The sequence below is a fragment of the Calidris pugnax genome, unplaced genomic scaffold (assembly GCF_001431845.1).
Source record: "Calidris pugnax isolate Ruff unplaced genomic scaffold, ASM143184v1 scaffold440, whole genome shotgun sequence".
In the NCBI taxonomy this organism is placed as follows: domain Eukaryota; kingdom Metazoa; phylum Chordata; class Aves; order Charadriiformes; family Scolopacidae; genus Calidris; species Calidris pugnax.
Window position 1 is genome coordinate 155790 of NW_015091165.1, and position 23579 is coordinate 179368.

Here is a 23579-nt window from a genome sequence, read left to right on the forward strand (position 1 = left end):
AAGATAAAATCAGAAGAAAGTGTTTGGCTCTCAGTATTCCTCTGCTGTTTGAGGTCGTTACACAGTAGGTGTTTACCTGTGTATTTACATAAGGAGGTTACACAAGGACATCTCTAGTAGAAAAGAGAAAAGATTTGTTACTGTTTGGGGTAGGCATGAACACAGGCTCTGTGAGAAGCAAGCAGCCTTTAGAGCCTGCCGCTCTTGTTAAGTCCATGTTTGTGGATTTTTTTTTTTTTTTTCTTTTTTTTTTTTTTGCTTCCTCTTAAATCTGCCTGGCCAATTTAAAGCTTGTGGATATTTCTTCCCCCTCGGGGAAAGCTTATGTGAGGATTTTCTTTTTTAACAGTTCATTCCATGTAACCATTTTTTGTTTTTTGTTTTTTTTTTCTTGTTTGCTGTTAGAAAATGTTGGAGCTGAACACAAGGCTTTCATTGCAGGTCAGTGGATGAACTCTTGACCAAAGCATTTAACATTTGAGTGTAGCTTTAGCAAGCACTGTAGTTTGGGAGGGAAAAAAAGCGAGTTAACAATGTCGTATCGTGTGAGCCCATGTGTGCCTACTACTGGAATATGAATATTCTCAGGTCTTCAGTGACTGAGTTCTGCGCAGATGAATTTAGCATCTTTCTTTTGTAGACAAATGTACTGAATTAATATTTTACTGAGAATTGAGGTGACATCACAGTTATGTCTATATTATTTAATTCCCAAATGTCTCTACTCCCTTAAAATGCAATAAACCTTACTGTGAATTTCAATTACAAAGTTTTTGCCTTTTTATTTTGCAAAGATTGTCTTTTTGAGTTACAACATATTTTTTTTCACTTATTTTCAGCACGCTTTACTGGGAAGCGTGTTACTCCTGGGCACATGCTGTCTGCAGGGAAGATAGTTATTTGCTATTTTGTATTTCTTCTTAGATTGCTATCAAAGGAACCGAGAAAGGATGTAGTCATATTGTTAATGTCTGTCTTCAAGCTGTATTTGAGGTAAGGCAATCTTCTTTCCCTATCTCTGAAATTAGAATATGAAGTAGATGCAGTTTTTCTTTTGCTTATAGTTACTAAGATTATCCTGTTGCTATTTGATTTTCTTCTTGAAAAAATGTGAATGTATTTGTCAGAAAGCTGTTTCTTGCCTACGTGATGCTTAAAATCCTGTATTTTTATTCCAAGATTATCTACTACATATCTGCATGCGTCTATTAGCTCATATACCCTAGATCAATGAGAGATCATTTTTGTAGTTGCTTTGGTTTTCTCCTCTACTATTGTCACATTAAGTGTGTGAAAGAGTGGATTTCTTGCCCTGGATAGGCAATTCTTATGCAAACTTTGTAAAACTGAGTTACCGATTGTTTGCACTGTGAATCACTTTCCTTGTAAGATGATGACTTTTATGGTAATGTTTAACTTGAGTAGAATTGTTTTCAAACATATACAGTGCGTTTTTTTGTGTATTCTTTTTTTAACAGCACTCTAAAATAAAATAAAAAAATAATGATTCATATCAGACTGTTTCCTTCTCCACTTAATGTTGCCTGTTACGGGAAGTATACAGCTTTGAAAGGTTGAATCATTATTTATGGGGATCAGTACAGCTGAAAGGTGTCACTGCAGCAGTGGCCCTATGTAACTGCATTGAAAATGGAATTTGTATGGGATCCCACTGTTGGTGAGTTATGATTAGTGCCTGGGGAATTAGAAAATAGTACCTCTTGTTTATGTTTCTTTTCAAGCAATTTAAGAACTTGCCATTCAAGGGAGATTAATTTTTCTTTTACCCTTTTCTGTAGCAAGGTTACAGTTTTTATAAATCAAGATTTTGACACATGCTTTCTATATTTGTTATTTAAATCAATCTGTCTGAATCTTTGTCACCTCTCTTACAAGGGGAAGCGTCTTCTAAGGCAGCTGTGCTATATTGCAGGTCCAGAAACATTTTTAATTTAGAATTTAGAAAAATGTTCTAAATCTATCTTGTCTCTGAAACTGTTTGCTGTTTGAATTCCAAATGGTGTTGGCTCCATTCAAGAAATGTGTCTTTTAACAGTTTGTCGAGATGCTTTTCACTTGGGATGGGGTAGGGAATGATACAAGCTAGAGTTACAGAGCTACAAAGAACTATTTTTAATCTTGTAGAGCAAAAATTTTTATTACTCTAAGCGTATATAATACTCAAATGACCAATTCATTCAAAGGTGGTTTTAAAACCCATTGAGACATAACTTTCTTTAATTGGCATCACACCAAATCTTCTTAGTATTTTCTGTCATCTATTTTGGGGAGTTAGAAATCCATATCCTGTCACAGTGCAAATACACAACCTGTTTTCTACTGTCAAAATAAAAGCTGATTCCCTACTGTTGAAGTTATCTCAAGTTGAATGTGCCTTAAAGCCCTTAAAATTAAGCAGTATAATAAATGTATGAATCTTTATATAACATGTTTTTTGAACCATTTTCTCAACAAATGAGATACTGTCTCTGATCCAGCGGCAGTGGCAGAGGGTGTATTGGGCTGCATTCCTTCCCTTCTCATCTCTAGTCTGTGAGGTAATTGGTCTTACTTCTCAAAGGCAATCTCATGAGTAACACACCATGATGTGTTGACATTTCTGCTGTCATTACTTTTGCCAGAATGCTTTCTGGCATTGGGGGAAAGGAGGATAAATGATGTGGGTGCCTTGGTGTGATCTTTAGAGTTAGAGAATATGGGTATCTTACGAGATTCCAGCCTTCTTGCTTACCAACAGTTACTGGAGGGTATTTCTTCTGACGTTTGTGGTGCCAGCTTTCTACCTAGCCAGTGTAGCAGAGTTTGTGGCTTGTATTTCTCCTTGCATGCCCTGAACAGCATCAGGTCAACTGGGTGCTTGTTTTATTAACCTGGTGACCTGGTCTATGGATTGGCATGCCCTTAGTGAGGAAAGACTAGCTGTTATCTAGTTAGTCTAAATTACACACAACTCAAACCAGGTTAAGAAGATATGCAGTAAGAACTTTTATTTGTAACAGTTAAAACAGGCAACACACTTAGAAACTTATGCAAGATACAGACAAAAAAATAAAGGGCTAAAATGCTTATTCTATTTATACTTAGCTGATATTAGAAAGGTCTTTATTCCATCCTGCTGACTTGGTCCTTTTCTGACAAGATTTTCTTGTTTGCACATAGCTTTCAGGTCACATCTACTGGAAAAAGATTGTTCATGAGTCTCCTTCAGTTAGTTACCCTTCTGATGCGAGAAAGCACCGTCACACCATGTCTTTGGGAGCATATTTCAGGCCATTTTCTGATTCTTGAGGAACCTCTCATTTCTTATTCAGTCTTTTCTATAAAATTTTTCGAACAGTGCAGTATTACTCTTTCATCCCCAAACCCATTTTGTTTGTGTCTATCCAGACAAGGTGTCATCACTGTTCTTCATTATTACGTTATTAGAGGCTGAACAATACCTTTATTAGTGTATGTATTACCATCTTACTCTTGACTGGTTCATCCAAAGGGGAGTAAACCTCTTCACCTCCCTTTTGGACTTAGTTTTCAGGGGAAAAAAACAGTCTTCATGGTGTATTGTCTACCAATGAGTGTATTAACATATTTAATGTTGTGCAGAGCTGTGACTGGCTTTTTTCCTGACACTGAGAAGAGTTGTTTGTGAGAGGATAGCACAGAGCTGTGTGTTAATTTGCCTACTGAGTTAGGTGACAGGATAGAAGACTTGGGGGGCATAAACTGAAGACTTTCAGGACCAAAGGGTAGAGAGAAATGGATCTGTAGCAAGCTTGGCAAATTGCTTTTCTTTTAACTCTTCAGGGTGCAAATATTACACCCACATTATCTCGTCGTGTGTACATTTTAGAATGAGTGTGCGACCGCAGTCTCTATGAGGGCCTCTCAACACTGTTATAATATTACTAATAAGGAATCATGTCTGAAGTCATGTCTTGGTCTGAAGAGAGGCCTTTTGGCAGAATGCCATGTTGCTGGAGGGCTTGAGTGAACCCCAGTGGCTTTTGTTTATTCCTGCAATTGAGTGGAGCTCTTTCATTGCAACTCGATTGCATTTAGGGAGGCGTATAGACTTGGGAAAATAAAGACTTGGATAAAAATACCACCCGCTAAATGTCTCCCACAGCCTCCGGGGAGCTTGACCAGCTCAATGGCAGTTGTCGGCATCTGCTTCAGGAAGTGCCACGAGCCTGTTGATCAGGCTGAAAGAACTATATTCCTTGTGTTCTACCTCAGCTGTGGCAAAACATCGAAAGCTAAAGCCTTAATAGCAGGTTTCCATTTGTTTTGGTTCATTAACTACTCATTTAGAAGCAGTAACTGCTTAGGGGTACAGAAAGCCCGTCTTCTTGTTTCACACCAGCATTAGGAAACACAGGCACGGCAGCCTGGTCTTCCAGGCACTGAGTTGGGAATTCTTGATTGGGATGTTCTTTGTATGGATGCCTGTTGTTACATTTCGAGTGACTGGAAGGCATCAGAAAAATCAGTGAGGTGCCTGTAGAGACTTCGCAGGTTTCTTTTGCTTTTTTCTCAGAAGTACTATTTTTGGGTCCATTGAAGGGACTGTTCCATGCCAAGCACCACTGAAGCCAATGGTAGTGTTCTTAAGAGTACATTATCATGAGCATTGTTGAGTTCTTCAGTTTATCCTAAACTCCATGAAGCTGCAGTTCTGCTGTCCAGTTGAAGCCATATAGCCATTCTGCCAGTTTAATTACTGGCCTGCTCTCAGCTCAAGAGAACAGGCTTGCAAAGGTGGTATGAGCATAATAAAACAATTGAAGTAATGCAAATGTCCAAGTAAGTTCATTTTTTGCTGGTGATATCTCTGAGCTAGATTGGGCAAAATCTAGCAAAGATGATGGGGGAGAAACAATAGGAAAAACTTTGCAGGAAGTTTTCATCGTCAGTAGCAAATAGAAGAGGTGATGGCTTTCATTTCGAAGTCTGTGCCTGTGAGGAAGTGGGCTACCCCTCCATTTACATGAGTAGCTGTTGCCTTCATGTTGTATTGCTGTGATAACAGGGAAACATAAACCAGTCGCTTGGACATGGACATCATCCTCCTATTCAAAAAGAAAAGAATAACATAACAGTGATAGAAATTCTACTGAAATGAAATCCTGGGGAAAAAAAATATTTTTTTTCCTTTTTCCTCTCCATTGTGTGACTGAAAGTGGTCCTGCTATTTACTGGCAAGAAGACGCGGAACAATATGCACTCTGGCAACCTTGGAACAGTCTGCAGATACCCCTGGGAATTGTTTCTACTGGAGAGGGTTGTGGCAGCAATAGGTTTATGGCTTGCTGTCTCTGCAAAAACAGCTCAGGCTATAAATAGTTGACAGTTCTTAAATTGAATAATTCTCTCTTCCTCTCCAGGATGAGAAACTGAATCAAGATTTTCAAAGCCAAAAGCCTGCAACCACATATCCCTATTAATCATCTGTTTGTAATGCTGCTCAGATTTTTGAGGGAATTCTCTTATTGTTTCTGTTTTACGTATAGCGAACAGTCTCACCCAAGATCTTTCCAGTGGGGCAGTGACAGAACCAGAAGCAGGACTTGTCTCCTGCATTTCAGCTCACATCTCTGCCTACTAGATTAAATTCTATTGTATAGCCATATTTAGAAATTAGAATAATTTAATTTGCAAAACAATTGAGCCATTTGTAACTTCACCTGATTTGGATCTGGTTTACTAAGTGATGGCTGCTTTTGAAAGTTGGGTTGATAAAGAATTGCAGGGTAGAATATTCAAACCACAGGAGTGATTGAATATCCAAAGGGCTCCCAGGTGTGCACACTCAAGCAGATGACTTCAGTGGCTTTCACCTGTTACTCAGACCAGCATTGGTGGTCACTGGTTTGTGTTTCACTCGCGTCTTTTGCTGGGATGTTAATGATGAAGGTAAGGAGACGTTATGTCACCTGTAATGCCACTTCTGCTGCCAAGGTGGTACTTCCAACTACATCTGGAGGGCTCACAAGGCAGAACGTTTCAGTCTTAAAAATGGGATTTTTAGTCCTTATATAATTTAAGAGGGTTTTTTCGGCATTTTTTCCCTATGAATTTACTTCAGAGAAGATAGCTGTGAAAGTGCTGGCTGTGGTGATCATAATGGAATTAGGCAGAGTTGCATGTGCCAGGGATCAATGGTAATCACTTAGTGTTGGAACAAAGAGGCTTCCAGTTATGAAGGATGCATTATGTGCATGTTTATGTTTTACCTTGTGTAACCAGCCACCCAAGCCCTGATAGGGCTGTTAGATTTCGACTCATCCAGTCCAGAGTATGTCTGTATCTGGGTTCTTTGCCTTCATGTATCCTACGACTGATGTTTTCATTAGCATTTAGGATGATCATATAGGTACTGACATCCTTCACAGTGGGAAACTTTAAGAGTTGTATTGATCTGGAAAGGAGAAGCTTTACCCTGGCACATCAAACAGTCTTTCCTATACACTTTTAATGTGTGGCCAGTACTTAAGAAAAACATTCACCCTCAGAATAGTCTGAAAATGGAGATTTTTTTTTCAACAGTTTTGAAAAACCCTTTATACAAGAAACTTTTTATTATTTTATGTGAGAAGGTGAAGCCTCTTGATTTCAGGGATGAGATTTTAAATCAACTTTTGGAAAGTTTGTAAAAATCTATTAGCAAAATATACAGTAGTGTGTATTATGAATCAGATAATGTGCACTGTTTTTTTTCTCAACTGCTATTAAGTATCTGAGGGGAATATGTACCATGTCAGAATATTGACTCAAATCCTAGCAAATTGAAATAGAAATATTTTAGATTGATGCACCTATTATGAAAGTGGTGGTTACCAGCTTAGAAACTGATAGTGAGGTTTTTTTGAGCCACTGGGATAGAAAACAACCTAACATCACTTACCTTGCAATTTGCAGGGCAGTGTAAAGTGATCCTATGAGACAAAAGTAAGTGGTGAAGTTTTCTCATGCTTAATTGAACCAAGTATGTATGTTTATGAATGAATTAATAAGGTATTCCACAAATATCGTAGCTTGCTCTGAGAATTATTCAGGAAATGAAAAGCACTTATGTCATGTTAAAGGAATGAAAGGAAACTTTCTTAGCGTTAGAGAAGGGAAAATAAAGCTTCACTCCAAAATCCTTAGGAACTAACTATACTAAGAAACTAGATCATTGCAAATATAAAGTACGTGCAAAAGTGTGTTTTGAGAGCACATATCAGAACCTCTTAAAAATATTGTAATGAGTCAGTAGCCCTAATTTTCAGATGTGGCCAAAAAGAGTTTTGAACTGTGCATGCATGTGTGTTGCATTTGTCCAAATGTGGTTAAACTTCCTTTTTCTCCCTTGATTCTGGATCTGCTTTTTGCTGTGATAGTCAGGCAGAAGAAGCTGAGGAAGGTTGCTGTAACATCCCTTGTTTGCCAGCAATTCTAGGGAGGGCAATACATGCCGGCAACACGTGCCAGGAAAGCCAGAGCTATACAGGGTGCCTCAACGTGGCTTGTACTCCAGCTGCAGGGACCACTTGTGAAGCAGGCCACTTCTGTTTCACCAGAAGCACCTCTTACACTGGGGTGCTAGTTATTCTTGGTTAGCACAGGTGGGCAAGTGAGCCATGTCCAAGGAAAATGTGGGCTTTTTTTAGAGATTTCAGGAAAGTATGTTACAGATTTTTTCCAGTTAGTGCAGGGCTGTAATTTTCTTGCCTTCATCTACTTGAGTTGGTGAAAACAGTCTCATCTGGTTGTAAAGCTTTTTGGTTTTTCTAAGTCACGTGTCCATTTCTTATATGCCAATTAGAATCTTTTTCTCTATGAACTACTGAAAAGGTCATAGCTTCAGAGTCGAAGTCAAAGAAACTTGTCTGGTACCTTCTTAGTAATCTTGTAAAACTGTTGAACCTCAACAGCACAAGAGACACAAAAGTCCAGATTACAGTTAGGAATTAGGATTGAACAAATTCTGACTTTCACCTCTTTCCTAGGATGACACCCTGTAAAGAGCTTTTGAAAAGGCTTTGCATGTCTTTTGGAACCCTTTGAGCTTTTGAAAGAAAAGGCTTTGCATGTCTTTTGGAACCCTTTGGCATTTTACTGAAGTCATCTTTATTTAAAAACCCCTATCCCAAGGATTTTTCACTTGTTTGATATAACACTATGATTTTACTTTCAGGCAACTCCAGCATGCCCTTTATGTGGGTCACATATTCCTCCTCCTCTGTATTGGTCTAGGATTTCCAATTATTTCCATATTCATTGAGCTCAGTCGCTACACAGCCAATCGAAGCAGGCAGGCTGTTTTAATGTCTTTTCCACTCCAGGAGTAATTTAATCAGGGAGTGGCTATATTATTTTTTCAGAGGGCCAAGCTGTACATGCCAGGTGATCTGCAGCACAGAACAGCATCATTATTAAAAAGGCTTAGGCATTTCATGCCGTTTTGTGCTTCTGCAACTTGTAGTGCAGCTGACGGTACTGTCTTGATGTTTTTTTATTGTATGTATGATTCAAATGTAATCAGTTAGACCAGGTGTAGAAAAGAGGCTGAATGAGTCATGGGACTGTATTTATATTGTCTGAGATTGAGTTTCGAAGCTGTTGGGTCCTGTGATATCCTTAATCACTGCATTATTTGTTTTACAGAAGTGCTGGTGCTTAGAGAGTAGGTTACGTCTATTTCTTTAGTTTCCCTCCAGAGTTGCATCCTAGAGTTAAAAAACATTTAATGGAAGTTTGATATTGGTATATTCCCACAGAAATATTTCAGTTTTCTTAAAACAGCAAGAGAGAGAATTGGCTGCGAGAGGAAAGACTTCAGGGAGTCCTTGCATCCTTTATAATCTTCATCTCGATTGACTGATGTGCTGTTCTCCAGACAACCAGAGAGAATAGGTGAGCCTTCACTGTTACAGGGAGTCCTAGGTCCATGAGGATGTCCCTTGATATCAGGGGAAGTCTAAGGGAAAGGTAAGCTCTTTTCCAGAGTTATCAAGGAAAGAGGGAAGGTGGGAGTGACGGAGATCACAGAGTCCTGGTGTGAAAAATATATGTACTGTGCTAATTTCTTGCTGCCGAGCACTGTTATTTAGGTGACTATCAGTCTGAGGTGACAACTACATTTTTCTTTGGAGTCTTTGAGCCAGATTGTGAACTGGTGGGTGTCATTTCATAATGGTAGAATTGCCCTCAGTCAGCTGAGTGTCACCCACTGGGAATGCCACTACAAAACTGGCCTCCGCAGTAAGTCTTTCCTGCTGCTTCTTAGAAGAGTTTTGTTTTCACCTTTATTTTGTCTTCCAAAAAAAATAAAAATCTGTGAATTCAAAGAATTGGAACCAAATTCTGCTTACAGTTCCTCTCAGCTGAGTATGCATCGCCATTATTGTGTTTGGTGGTAAAAGTATCTGACTCTTGAAGAAAACTATCTAACTGACATTTTAACCTTTACAGTGGTGTGTTAGAAGCTTTCATATTAGTATAGGACCTTTTAGTTTCTTGTTTTCTTGCTCCAGCTGTCATGGCAACTCCAGTCTTGGCATTTCCTCCCCCCCCACTTTGTATTTGAAGTGAATAGACCTTTTCTGATTAATATATACAATAATGTACCTGGGGCGGGGGGCAGGGGAACACCCCAGCTTCTGGAAAATTCTGATATTTCTCATTAAGAATTTTTGGAGACCTAGTATTCAGCACATTAATAATGACGCTAACTCTTAACACTGCTAGGACTGGATTGGGATTGTCAAGTTCCAGATGTCTTTAAGTTCAGTATCTAGTTAAAGTTCCTTGACTGGGTTTCCATGACAGTCAGTAAAGAGAAGCCACAGAGAGTGATTTTGTCTTAAAGACATATCCACTTCTGATTTCTTTCACTGTCTTATCTAAATGCATAATTACAGTCTGCGTCATCATTATTGTCTTTGCTACAGTTAGAAAGATCAAGAAGCCGACAGTGAATATGACTTGCGTAGTATCATATTGCCTCCAGGAAGGAGACTTTGCTTGCGTAGGCTGGTGTTCATTCCTATAACATAATGATGTTTATATCTGTCATCTGCAAACTGATAAGAACTGTCACCCAGACTGGTTCACAGACCCTTTTGCCCTGGGAAAGATGTTGGAACCTTCACATGACCTTTGAGGAGATCCAGCAGGTTTGAGGTTATTGCTGATATGATGATTTAAGTTATCATCTGTGGACCTCTGAGCTAGAGTTTAGTGAAATGAGGTGAATGGGCGCAATCTCCCTTTACAGCCCTGTCTTGTGCTCTACAGGCTCAGCAGATACCACTGTACCAGCTTGGCTTCTATTACCCCAGTAAGGTGCTTTGCAGCTGGATGGATAGATTCCAGACAGAGACTTAGTATCTTTCGGGATCTCCTGATAAACTGGGCCACTGTCAATCCTCTGGTTTCACTCCCCTCTAATATCATAATCTTGAAGTTAACTGCCATTTTTTAGCAGTGACACTCCAGACTAGTGTAGTGTCCAGTTTGGACTGGAATTTTTGCTTTTGCTTACAATGCAAAACTTCTTCCTGTGACCCTTCCAGTAGAAACTTGATTCCTTAAAGTCCTAGTTGCTAAATTGTCCCTTTCAGCTGATTCAGGGTCTACCTATGGTAGCAGAGTTTAGATTGCATCGTGGTCAAAGATCATGTTCCCTTCTGTGCTATGCAATATTTATTATCCTAGCCTAAGAGTGTGAAGACTGCTTCCACATACATGGAGGCCTGCATATCCTGAATTCTTTCATTTTTTGCCCTGGATATAAAGGGGTGGAAACGGGGGACTCTTTATTCTCTCGCTGTCAGTTTCAATTTGTGCTTGGCTTCATCTAGAGGAGTAGTTTTCAACCTGTGGTGTGTGGGCTCCTGAAGCACATAGACTGCTACAGAGACAGACTGTGGAAGATGCCGGAAACATAAAATCTACACTTCTGTCAGAAATGTCAATTTATACTTAAATTCAGTTTTCTGGTAGGGCCCAGTGGTTGACATTTGGCTCCAGCTGAGACAGAACAGAACTGTTGTAGGTTGGTATTTTTTCAGCCTTTTTGGTGCTTTGTGTCCTCATAACTGTCTCCAGGACACAATCTCTCATGGTGGTCCAGGTTTTCACCAAGTGAACAGCCTCCCTAAATCATAATGTATTTATACCAGGATAATTTTCATCTTTTCTGAAGCACTTCAGCATGTGCAGTCTTGACAGCCTGTACTTTGTGTCACTTTCCAGGGTTCATTTGACATCTTCTATTTTTTCCTCTGTCTTGATGTTTGATTAACAGTTTACACAGTTGTACTGTGATGCTAATTGCATTATCTGTGAGTAATCCAAGACATGTAGACTGATGTTTCATTTTCAGTGGTATAGCAAGTAGGGAAGAGATCTGCTTCATCTTCACAAATATTATATTCACATGCAACATATGTTGTCATATGGTGCCATTGTCATTTCTGCAAGGATGGGCTGGAAAGTTTCTGAAAGATGGAAAATAATTGATTCCTGTGAAGTGATGTTGGGGTGCCTGGCAAAGCAGTTGCAGGTACGTGGCAGGGGTCTGGAAGCCCACACTGTGGAGCTGACACAGACCAAAGAGGTAACGCTGATAACCTAGAAGGAACTGGGAAGTTCCTCTCCAGTCCCTAGAGAGGAGTCTGGGTTAAAGGTTTTGGGGGATTATTCTTGTTCCCAGACATCCCAGGAGCTCAGTTAAAGTCCAGAGTGCTGAGTTAAGCTTGGCTTTTGGTCACAGAGCAAATGTAAATCCATGCCAGAGAATTCCTCAGAAAATGATTCTTCCAGATGGCTTGTGGGAGATATCTAGGCTATGTTTTGACCTTATCTTTCAGGCTCTGTTGCTGCTCACCATGGCAATGGGAACATAAGTGAGGAAATGCTGGTGGTAAATAAACATTGATACCTTTGATTCAACCGCGTCACCAGACAGATGGGGAAGAGCCTGGGATGCACAGAACCCTGGGTCTGAGGAGGGAGGCAGAGCAGTCAGAAGTGTATGGGGAGACAGAAAGCCAGATAACACCTGCCTAAGGTCAGAGAGAGGGGCTAAGCTTTATAAGATGAAGAGAGGTAGGGATGTGTCTTTTCTGTCACTTTGTTTTTTCCTCCCTTAGGTTATTAAGTTTCTGTGAAGAAATAGAAAGATGCTCACTTTCTGATGTAGCTTGGCTGAGTCACTGCATTTCGTAACAGTCACAAGCGCCCAGAAAGTCTGTTGTACCTAGATTCAGGCCCATTGGGTCTTGCTGACATTGAGGAAGGAGGGGTGTTAAGAGCTTCCTAATCCAGCCTGCCTTTGGGAAGAGCAGAAGCTGAGTCCCTTGCTGGTGGAGGCTGCACAGGAAAAATAGGAGAGTTACTTGAGTAAGGCTCCCAGTCCACTCCTCGCTCCTTCATCAGAAGAGGTGCATTCTGATCCAGGCCCTGCTGTGTTCTCTAAGATCTTGTCTGCAGATATGTACATCTTGAACATGTGGGATTTGTTTTGTGTTCTGGTCCAGGCCCTGCTGTGCTCTCTAAGGCTCTCTAGATCTTGTCTGCAGATACGTACATCTTGAACATGTGGGATTTGTTTTGGTTTGGTTTTTTTTTCTTTTCTTCTCCAAACACATTTCATAATCCAAGCCAGCTGCTGCAGCTCCGCTCCTTCAGCAAAACCGCTTCAAATCATGTTGAGGTTTTGTGGCTCTTTGTATCTGTGAACGTAGCTGCAGCCAATTTCTTCACACTGTAAGGTTATTTTAGCAGCAATGTGATTCTGAATGGCTCCCACAAACACCCTCATCTTTTGTCTCCACTTGCTTATTCCTCACTTTCCATCCCTTCAGCGGAGCAGAGGGAGCTGTACGTCCCCAATTCGGGTATACTGGTGCTAATGGCCAGACTGGGGGAGTGCTTGAGGACAGCGCGATCTACAACTTAACCCAGCCCCTTCCATTTCCTAGAATGAAGGTTTTGGGTTGGAGCATGTGGGTGGTGTTTTCGCAAGCCTGCGGCTTGTTTGCGTGTACGCGGTCTGAGTGTTCAGCACCTGAAAATCAGAGCCTGCAAACAGCCCTGCCGCATTAGGAAATCTCAGCTGGGCTGCTTGTTTACTCTGAGTGTAAATGTCGCCTTGGCAGGCAATGCATCTCCCCTCTCACAGACACAAAGTTTGTAGTTTGATTCCTGAGCTTAAATGGCATAGGCTCGGTGATGAATTTTAAAGGTTATTTTTCTAATCTTTAGTGACCAAGCGCACGTGGTGCAAAGGTGCAAAACAAGTTGGTGTTCTTTGAAGCTGCTTTCAGAGGTTCTTTTACAGTATATGTGTCGAGCTAATCAGAGGGATTTGACATTTTGAGATCGAATATATGAATTAAGGAAAAGAAAAAAATGGTTATTTTAATTTTCAAAGAAGTTAGGGCACGGACTGGTCTAAATAACAGCTCCAAGCTGTGGCATCTTGTCAGACGGTCTACCTGCAATGTTCATTAATAGCAGTGACTACTGCTGTACTGATGTTTCAGACTGACACAATACTTTACAAAGAATCAGCACCAGAAAAACAGATTGAGATTCAGGAGTTAATACTGTTTTAAGCCTTGGAAAGAACCTCAATAATTTCTTCCTTCAAAATGAAATTCAAAAATCATTATGGCATTACTAATATTGTAATGTTTCCACTTAGCTCACACATAGATACCGTCTGTATATTTTCTTCCAAGTGATTTGGGAAATAAGACAAATCCAAAGTGTTCTGATGCCTGATGAGATGGATGGCATTCCAAAATAAATGGGAAAAATGATTGACAAAGTGCCTGTTTATAAGAAAAAAGTAGCAAATAGTAACTAAATGTATCCAGCTGGAGGGTTCTGGAAATAGTTTCCATTTTGTGTCCGCTGTGCCTTTGAAATCTACCTACCAGCCATAAAATCAGAGATAGGAATAGGTTTGCTTTCCATCACTATGGCTGACTGTTGTTTTCAGTAGGAAGTTATAATTTGTAAATTCATTGTCATTTGATTTATCAGGAGTTACTGAAGTCTTCTGCCACCTGACAAGGGTTAATAAGCTGTAGTATCTGTGTTCATGATGTTAAGTTTCTTTGAATAGTGGGACAGAGGTGCTTTGTCCAGTATAATTTACAGCACAGGGAAGTGTGCCTTGATGCTTTTCTGTTACAGTAGAACTAGTGCTACCCATTACAAATGTTTCTCTTCTACTATTGTGTCATCATTACCTTAACTCCTTGGGGAACTTCCCTGTTCCAAAGGAAAAAAATTCCAATGATCATTCCAGTAATATCCTTTTTCTGTGATGACTTTTTTTTTATTATTATTTCGTTTCCATGTCTCTCTCTAATGAAATGGAAATTCTAGCTCTGCCTTCACAGTACACCATCTCCTTTTAGCAAGTCCTAGTTTTAAGTAGCCTGACTGTGTGGTGTTTTGGTTGCGTGAGAAACCTCATCTTTGCTACATCGTCACTACAGGAGTGGGTACAGTCTCCACTCAGCAAAAGGTGCACACGAAATAGTGGTCCTGAGGGCATGCATTTCTTAAAAGAAGGAAACTCAAAATGATGCTGTGAGATCTTGACCAAGGTATTTGCCTCACATCTCCTCCTCAAATTCCTTCCGTCTGCCTCTGTGTGACGGATTCATGTGAAATTCCAGATCTGCCAACAGCTGAGGAACTTTGCTGTGTAGCTGCAATAAATATGCACCGTATTTAGTTTTAGCCTCCTAATTTTGAAGGCTAAAATGAGATTCCAGAGAAGTACTAATTTCAAGGTATTTACTGTTTTCTTGCTCTTTTTCCTCTGGGCTGGAGCCATAGTTTATGCCTGATTGCCAGCATCTCGTTTCAGTAGACCAGCTGGTCTACTGGTCTGCAGAACCAGGCTGGTTCTGCTAGGGTCTCTGAAATGGGCTGTGCATCTTTAGGGAGAATGAAGAAGCTATGGGACATGAAGAACCTATTTGATGCCTTCCTGTTGCAATAAGTTCACTGGGGGCCTGAATGGACCTGACTTCCACTGTGCAAAGTGTTGAACAGTAAGGAGCATCATTGTTTTGGAGTGGCTTACCATGTAGAGATACAAAATGGGTAGAAAGAAGACCTAAAGAGCACCCGAAGCGTGCTAGGAGTCCATGTAGGTTTTATTTGGAGCAAACCCCCTGCCTGGGAGCCTGGCCATTCTGAAGGGAATACAGTGAGACCCCACGTGGAGCAGATGGGTCTCACATCACTGATAATGGTGGCAATATTTGCTACTCGAAGTTGGGACCAAAAGGCTTTATTTATTTAACCATCTGTTTGCAATGGATTCTCACCATCTTTTTCTTGTATCCACAGATTACTTTTCTATCCATATGCCACATTTTGCTGTTCTAACAACTTCTCAAAGGACTGCTATTTTTAGACCTGTAATAATGGATGTATGCGTGACTCCTCAGCTAGCAAGCAGCTTGTTAACTCCAATTCATGCCTGGTTCTTGCATTTCTTAGGTTTCAAGTCAGCTATACATTTTAAGGTACAATATCTGGGATAAAGCAGAAGCAGATATATAAAACCAAAGGGGAGGTCAAGAACTTCTCATTTATGTTATATTCTTTTCCTTTTTTGCTGAGCTGGACTTACTGGAAATGCATTGTACTGTTGCACTGCTCAGATGGTGTGATGTCCAGTAATCCCCTACAAGTGGCTGAAGTCAGAAGTAAAATGAATAAACAGGAGGCCACTGGATTAGTTTTACAGGAGGCAAGTCAGTGTGCTGAAGTTATCAGGAGGTTTCCCACTTCCTGGCACATTCCCTCTGTTGAGCTGTGGTCTTCTGCAGTAATGAATACACTAATTACCTAAAATAATTTAGTCAGCTTAGTGCGGTGATGCTTACACAGAGCTCTTCAGTGAAATAATCGTGTAGATTAGGTGGTGTGGGGGAGCGTTTGCCCTAGTCATCCATAGGCATCTGACAGATTAGATGGTTAAGTTATCCAGGTAAATTCCCTGAGCTCCCAGCTGTGTGTAGATGGAGTGAGGCAGATAATTCAGTAGCTAAGTGCAGGAACCTGACCTTAGGTAATATGAGGAGATCTCTCAGCATGCGTATCTCTTACAATAAACAAGGGAGAGTTCTGCCTGTGATAGTATCCTTGTCCCCGTGGGGTTATCTATAAGATAATTATGTTTTTTTAATTTTCCAGGTATTTTTGAGGGAATATGCTTTCCTTGGTCCTTTTTGATGGCAACTTAATAGAACCAGCTGAAGTACTAGTCAAGAAGAGCAGCCATTAGAAATAGTTGTTGTCTTTCAGAAGTAGCTAAAAACAGCTAGAAGCACGTGCCTTCACTGACTAGGGAAGAGGTGAAAGAACACTGATTTGAAGCAGTGGAAGGTCAAAACAGTGTTAAAAATCTAGAGGAGTAATGAAGAAATGTAACATTTCCTGAATACTAGAATTGTTTCTTGTCCATGTCTGTTATAAAACACAAATTTAAGCTTAGGGAATAGGTTGATCATCAAAATTACAAAGGTTCAAAATAGTTCTGTGCTATACAAGAGGTTTTTTTGCACCTTCCAAAGCCATTGGTATCCTCTGCAAGAGGCAATGCAGACCATTGCATGGATGGCTGATCTGATCTGTCAAGCATCTTCTCTTGCCTATATTTTTCTTTAAAAACACAGGGGTTTCCCTCAGCTTCTCCAGTTTTACTGATGAGCTTTTTGTCATGCTTTCAGTGCAAAGTCAAGCCAAGTTTGTGGTCAAGGGTACATACCAGAGGAGAGAATTAAACCACCACAATGTCCTGTGCGTGCTCTTACGAGGGGAGAATTAAACCACCACAATGTCCTGTGCGTGCTCTTACCTAGCACTTAAAAATTCTCCTGTAGTTTGTTCTTAAGATGCCAGTCCCAGAAAACTCTGCCTGTTAAATCCACTGCAGCTAGGAAAAGGAGATTCTTTCCCATCAATAGAAAAACCATTATTTTTTTAGGGACCCTCGAAATACTTGTTGTGAGACATTTTCATGCTGTTTCTAAAAACCTTTGTTGAACTATTTCTGTGATAACAGAACAATATACAGACAGAGGCTGGTGGAGGTGTAATGATAAAAGGTCTCATCCAGTTCATATGGAATCCTTGAGGTATTTTATTAGTGTGAGAGGGTTTCCACCTCTGACGTGTGAGGTTTCAGAAACTTTATTCATATCTACTCCTCAGCAGAGTGTTACAGCTTATTAACAATTAATTCAATAGTAATCAGTTATCAGTATAAGGACTCTTAAGTGTTTAGACCTGTGATCTGGAATGCATTGCACAATTACAGTAAGCCCTTCAGAGAAGTTAACGGGACAACGTACACTTATAAGAGACTACAGAAAACAGCTGTGTTTCCTTTTCCACAGGTTGGAAAACAGGCAGACTAGAGGACATTGGCTCAGGGGTGGGAATATCTTCCCCTGAGTTAAACTGCTATGCGTTCTCGTTGAATATGGTATGATTTTAATATTCTACAGAAAACTGTATTAAAGGGAGGGGAAGGGAGAAATCTGGAAAGGCACAGCAGCAATTTCTTCTTTTTATTTCATTAGCTTGCGTAGCTGTGCCAGCACACGTTCTAGCCAATCTTTGTTAAAATAAAAAATAATGCTATCATTTGCAGGCAGGTTTCCATATGAACAGAAACAAAGACTCAGTAGCACAAAGCTTCATCTCATAAAGAAACCTCTTCAAATATTCTGGTAGGTTATGAGAATTATACTTCTTTTTTTTACTATTCCTATTTTCTGAAAAGCTTTATAAATGCACCTAATTCAGGAAAATTTTATTTGAAAAGGTGAACTATACTTAAAAAAAAAAGTAGTTGGATTTGCAGCAACTTTGATGCATGACTTGTTAGATCAAACCAAGCCAGTTACCTTTGAAATACAATGAGAAAATATGTTCTAGTGTAAGTTCATATTGTGTGTGTCATTTCATAACTTTGCATGAAACGGGCTGGGCTTTGCTTCTGATTGAAGCCTGAAGTTGTTGTTTTAAGAGATAGGCTCTTTGTAACCTTTCAGGAAATGCTGACCTGACTGCGGGCTGTGCTTCTCCTCTCTAACAAAAGGAGGGGAAGAAAAGATAGCTTTTACTGGCAAGGGAAACTGGCTTTACTTATGTCATCAATCAGCCCCGTGTTAGAGAACCAGGATGTCTCTTGTGTAACCTGTTAACATTTAGCACATTTCTAGCTGAATGGTTGGTATTTAAGAGCTATTGACAACTATGCAATAACTGCAATTAAAATCTCCATAATAGACTGCAGTTTTAATCCCTGGTACCAATAGAGTTTTATGACCAAAAAAACCCTTAAATTATCTTTGTGGCTGGCAGAGTACTTATTTGAATTGAGATATTTCAAAAAGAAATTGAAAGCATAGATCCCATTTTCAATATGATTTGAGGAAGGAACTGTGAGTTACTGTCTTATTATCACTTGAAAATGTGGCTTGGTTTACTTAACTAAAGGATATAGAAATGTGATAACATTGTCGATAAAATAAAAAAAATACTTCTATCTTACAGTTATTTGACCAAAAGTGATGTTTTCTCTGGGCCTGTGTGCATTCCGGCATTTTTAAAGAAACCCACAAAACCCGATATGAAGTAGAAAGTCAAAGCACTGTGATTTATTTGGCTAAAACACAGTATACATTCTTAACCTATTGAAATATTTTATTTAGAAATAAAGCCATGTAAGTGATAGAGAAGCACGCAAAGATAAACTTCTTAATTCTGCTGAATGGACCTCAGTAAAACTTTGTAGATAGCTGTGTTTTACAAGATAGTTCTTTACTTTTTGGTTGTCTACAGGTTTTTTTCCAATTACTTTTTCAAAGAAGAATGTAATGGTCAAGTACATAGACTCTATAATATTAAATATAGAAAATATTGAAAATATAGAAAAAAATAGAAAATATTAAGTATAGAAATATCCTTTCTTTTTCCCCTTTCTCTGGAGCTTTTCTGCGGAGACTTTGCTATGATTTATGTTTTCAAGTTCCCCTAATAAAGAATTGGCTACTTTAATGATGAAGGTGAAGTCCGTGGGATTCAAATATTATGTGACCCTCGAATGAAAAATTGAAAAAGAGATTTGGAAACTTTCTCTAGAAAGAGAAAAAAATGTTTTACTGAAACAGCTAAAAAAGCTTGGGCTTTTCAAAGAATTGCTAGGGGACTCTTTCCTGATATATCAAGGAAATACCAGGCCTTTGACCAAAACCACATACCAAAACAGTGGTGATGAACGAAATGGGACTTTGGGGCACGTGTCGTTTCATCGTAAGCGCTAACCTAGGGGAGGAAGGAAATGGAGACTGAGCGGGGGGACTGGCCTCTTCCTGTCCATCAGGACTGACCAGACTGATAGGGAAATGCAGATCAGCACAGCTTGGGGCTTGGTATGTGAGCTATTAATGAAAGAGCTGTTAATGCTGCATGTTTTGGAGATGTGTGTGGGGCTCGGGTGACCTGTCTCAACACTGTACCAGGTTACAGTTATTTTCTGGCTTCCTGGTTATTAGTTTGTAGTCTGAAACTTGATTTTCTTTTGTAATGTAAACCATAGCTGAACAGTAGTCTTGGTCAGCAATATTAGCCCCTATCCTGATAATTGTTACTCAGCCTAGAAAACATATCAAACACTTTACACCTTGTCCACCAAAATGTTTTTTTTTTCCCTTGTCTTAATTATTTTATTTGAAGCACTGTCTTGATACCACACTACCCAGCGAATCTCATTTGAAGTAGAGGCAGCACAAAATTTAGGGCTCTGCATTACCATGAGAATATAGCATTAGATTTGTGGGAGCCAGATGTCTTTCCTCAGTTCCCACATGCTGGACTCAGGAGGGAGGAAACCTTTGCTGCTGTCAACTCTGCTGGAGTTAATGAAGTTCAAGTCCACCATCTAGCTTGGTACGGGGGATTCTAGCTCTACCAGGGGGTTTCTGGCAAAGAGAAGACAACGGAATCTCCAGGTGTTCAGACACCTTAAAATTATATTGCTACCTTAGAAGAACTTTGATAGGGTAGGGACCTTAAGTCACTGTTATTGTACTTTATCACCTAACAGCTTTTCTCAAAGCAGTGGACTTTCATTGCACTTTGCAGGTGTGACCGAAAGGCTGGTCTGATGGCAGCTGAACCTATGAGCGCTTACACAGCCCTGAGTAAGCAGTCCTAGGTAAATATTGTGACACGCACAAACTGCTTTCTGCTCCACAGCTCAGCCTAGCTAGGTTTTCCTGTTTCTGAACACAACTTAGTTGCGCATGTTTGCACACTTTTATCAACGGATAAATGACTCTTCTGCTTAATTAGATATGTGCTAAACTTTTCACTGATTCATGACCTATGTCACAGGTCTATGCACATGCACTGGGCTCCAGATTTCATTGAAAGTCTGGCTGTGGTACTGTGTGATGTACATCTGGCAGAATCCTTAGGGCTCCTGGCGTAGAGTGGCATTAGTGTATAGTTTGTACAAAAAATATTTTAGGTAGGAATCATATGACACAGTCATGAAGAGATGGGTCTAAACTCACAAGCATTCATAGTGTGTCCCTACGTAGGTGTAGATCTCTTCAGCTGCTTCAGCCTTGCTGCTGCTGACCTGAGCTACTTTTGTAAGGCTATGGTGATCTTTGCTCTTCAAAGGAATGACTGTTCGTTCTTGTGGTGGCAGTGAGTTTTCTTTTGCTTGTGTAAATCACTGAGTGTGTGTGTTCAGCCATTTCAAAGTGAAGTAACAGCATTTTTTCCAGGTCCAGACTTTAATGGATAAGCAAAATTTATCCCATCGTTTGTTTTAATCAGGAAATACTAAAGGATTTTGTGTTCTATCCATTTTATTATGCTGACTCTCTGAGTTGTTTCAGAAGCTGGTGTAGCTTGGTGCTATGTTAAAACAGTTAGTCTTTCTGGAAGCCCTCTATATGCAGAGCAGTTGATGAATGAGATCTTAAAATGAAGTAAATTAGGGTAGTATCTTTTAACTGTTCTGTGGCTGTGGCTTGTCCTTGTTTTGTTGGGTAGTTTCCTAGGAAAAGGAACCATTCTCAGTTAGCATGCTCTTCTCTTTGATGTTGTATAGGGCTGTTTCAATGTCATGTGACTGGAGTAAAATGCTCCTCTTTGACACATCTACAAAACTGAGATGGCACTTACCTAAATAAAATTAAATTGGAGGTCATACTCAGAAGGTCCAACTAAGTTGGACATCTCAGCAATCCAGCCCAATCATTCATTTTTAGGACTAGCAACTATGATAGTTTGTTAATTTGCTTTTAAAAGACCAGGCTGAGCTCCAGGTCAATTCAAATGCATATTTTTCATTTCCATTTTAGCAAAGTTCAAAACGCTTTTGGAGCAACTGAATTCTTAAAACTTCAGGTCAGGGCTTGCTAATGAGAAATGGACCTTTAGAGAAAAGCATTGTCATTTCTTTCCCATGCTGGCATGGAGTCGGCCTGTGTGAGTCACGGCATCTTCGAAACAGCGGTGTGCGCTTGTCATCTCTTCTCTGCCTTCTCTTTTTGGAGCTTGACAGGGCTTGTGCCTGTCCCATTGCCTGCTGGAGGATAAATAGAGTGGTGGAAACTTCCAGGGAAGTCACGTAAAGGCTTTTGGAAGTATCCTGTAGTACGACCCCCAACTAGCAATTGTACTGTGGAAGTGTGAGTTTATATACCTACAAATCAGTGGGTTTAGCAGGGAGGGGTAGTGTGTTGCGGTTGTAAGGTGGAAAGCTGAGTCTCATACAAAAAATAACATTCCTAATAGAGACTCCTGCAATTGCTGGTTATTGATCTGTGGAAAACATCCAAGGCTTTCACAGATAACATTGTTCTAAGGAGAGAAGGCAGTTCTGGGAGTGTTGTTGCAGTTACTTAAAGTAATAGTGGTTTTTTTTTATAATATACAAAGATACTACTGGTATGTGGAGATAATTTTAGATGTTACATTGGTTCTTTTCAGATGTAGTTAGAACTTAATTGATATTTAACTTTTTGGGGTTTTTTACTTTAAAGGTGGTTTGATTTACAGTGGAGAGTGGAAAGCAATGATGCTTTCACTCTTGTGTCATCACATTGATACCACCCACACAAGGATGTGTATGCCCTGGGAGGGCAACGGGACCCCAATACTCCTTTTGAGTGTTTTGTTAGTTTTTTAAATAGAAATAATGATACTGTAAAGGTAATAATACTGGATTTCTGCTGTAATAGAAATAATAATTACAGTAAAAGTTGAAACAACTCTGGCATGTTTATTGCATGTAACAGCAGAAGGCTTTCAACCTTTCTGTTCTGGACTGTCTTTGGGAAAGTCACTTTTCATGAGCACTGAGACCAGGTGTAAGTGGATGGTCTGAAGAAAGTACTCATGGGCTTCAGAACTCAGCTGAAGTGGTGTGGCAAACAGCGCTGTTAAGTAAAGTTACTGATTTACCTTGATAAGAGGGAACCAATTAAATTAGCAGCACTGGGGTCCAGAGTACTACTGAAGGGAAAAGTTACAACTTCTGCATTGGTTTCATAACTTTCAGAGTGAGAAGCCTGTAGCAGTATCTTGAATGTAAAACCAGCCACTTCTCAGTTCTCCTACAACAAGAAAACATAGTATTTCCAGGAACATTAATGCTTTTGAGGGTTTCTTGTTTTGTTTAAGACTGCTTCTAATAGTTCTTGTTACCTATTTGCAAGATGGCCAGATTGTAATTGTCAGTTATACAGGGCAACAGTGTAATTGTGGGCACAGTTACATACTGAGACTTTTCTCTTTGAGAGTACATGTAGCAGTGCAAGTAAGATTTTCTATTGAAGATGACTCTGGAATCAAAGATTAGGAAATAAAGATTTTTACGGTAAGTTGTCTACTGTCTTCAAGGATTGGCATTAAGCATTTTGATTCTGGGCACTATTTCTCAACAATCCTTTATTTCTGTTTCAAGTGCACTATCAATTGCAAACCAGATGTTAGCATTTTAAGTGGTTTGTTTGGGATGTGTGTCAACCCAAGAGGGAGAAGTGGTGTGGTTTTTAACAAGGGACAATACAGAAAGGCTGTGAAGGTACACTCAGTCACTTTATCAGATAGGCTCTTTTCTTTAGTCAGCCTTTTGTTTAATTCAGCCCTGGGCAGATGAACTGGGCTGAGAAGTAGTTGAGAAATCATGATTTGGCACTAAGGAGGAATAATTTATTTTTGCATTCCCCCCGCATGCATCTTAAACACTTGTCTGAGGCTAGATTTTAATCCCTGTGATATGGCCCATTCTGCTGAGTGGCTTGAATTTCAGTCAGGGGGTTAAGGGGACAAAATCTTGATACTGACATTTAAAGCAGACTAATTTGTCTGCAGTGCTATGCACAGTCCTTGTAATTAAAAAGTTCAAGGCAAATGCCAAGTGGCTGCAGAATGTCTTTTTTTTTTTTTTTTCTCCTTTTTTTTTTTTTTTTTTTTTAAGCGCTTGTCTTTGGGGGAAAACCTTT

At 39.8% G+C, this 23579-nt stretch overlaps 1 protein-coding gene across 7 annotated transcripts in view; it reads left to right on the forward strand.

Moving 5' to 3' along the window:
- Positions 1–23579, forward strand: part of CSGALNACT1 (chondroitin sulfate N-acetylgalactosaminyltransferase 1) — a 50128-nt gene that overhangs the window by 5454 nt on the left and 21095 nt on the right. For 4 of the 7 annotated variants that reach the window (XM_014959342.1, XM_014959339.1, XM_014959338.1 and 1 more), the window contains 2 exons: positions 406–441; positions 925–993. The gene's annotated coding sequence lies outside the window, so the exon portion shown is untranslated. Of the gene's footprint in view, positions 1–255; positions 442–924; positions 994–17441; positions 17531–17698; positions 17778–20196; positions 20270–23579 lie in introns of those variants that run through there. The other 3 variants (XM_014959336.1, XM_014959341.1, XM_014959337.1) reach the window with 3 other exon arrangements.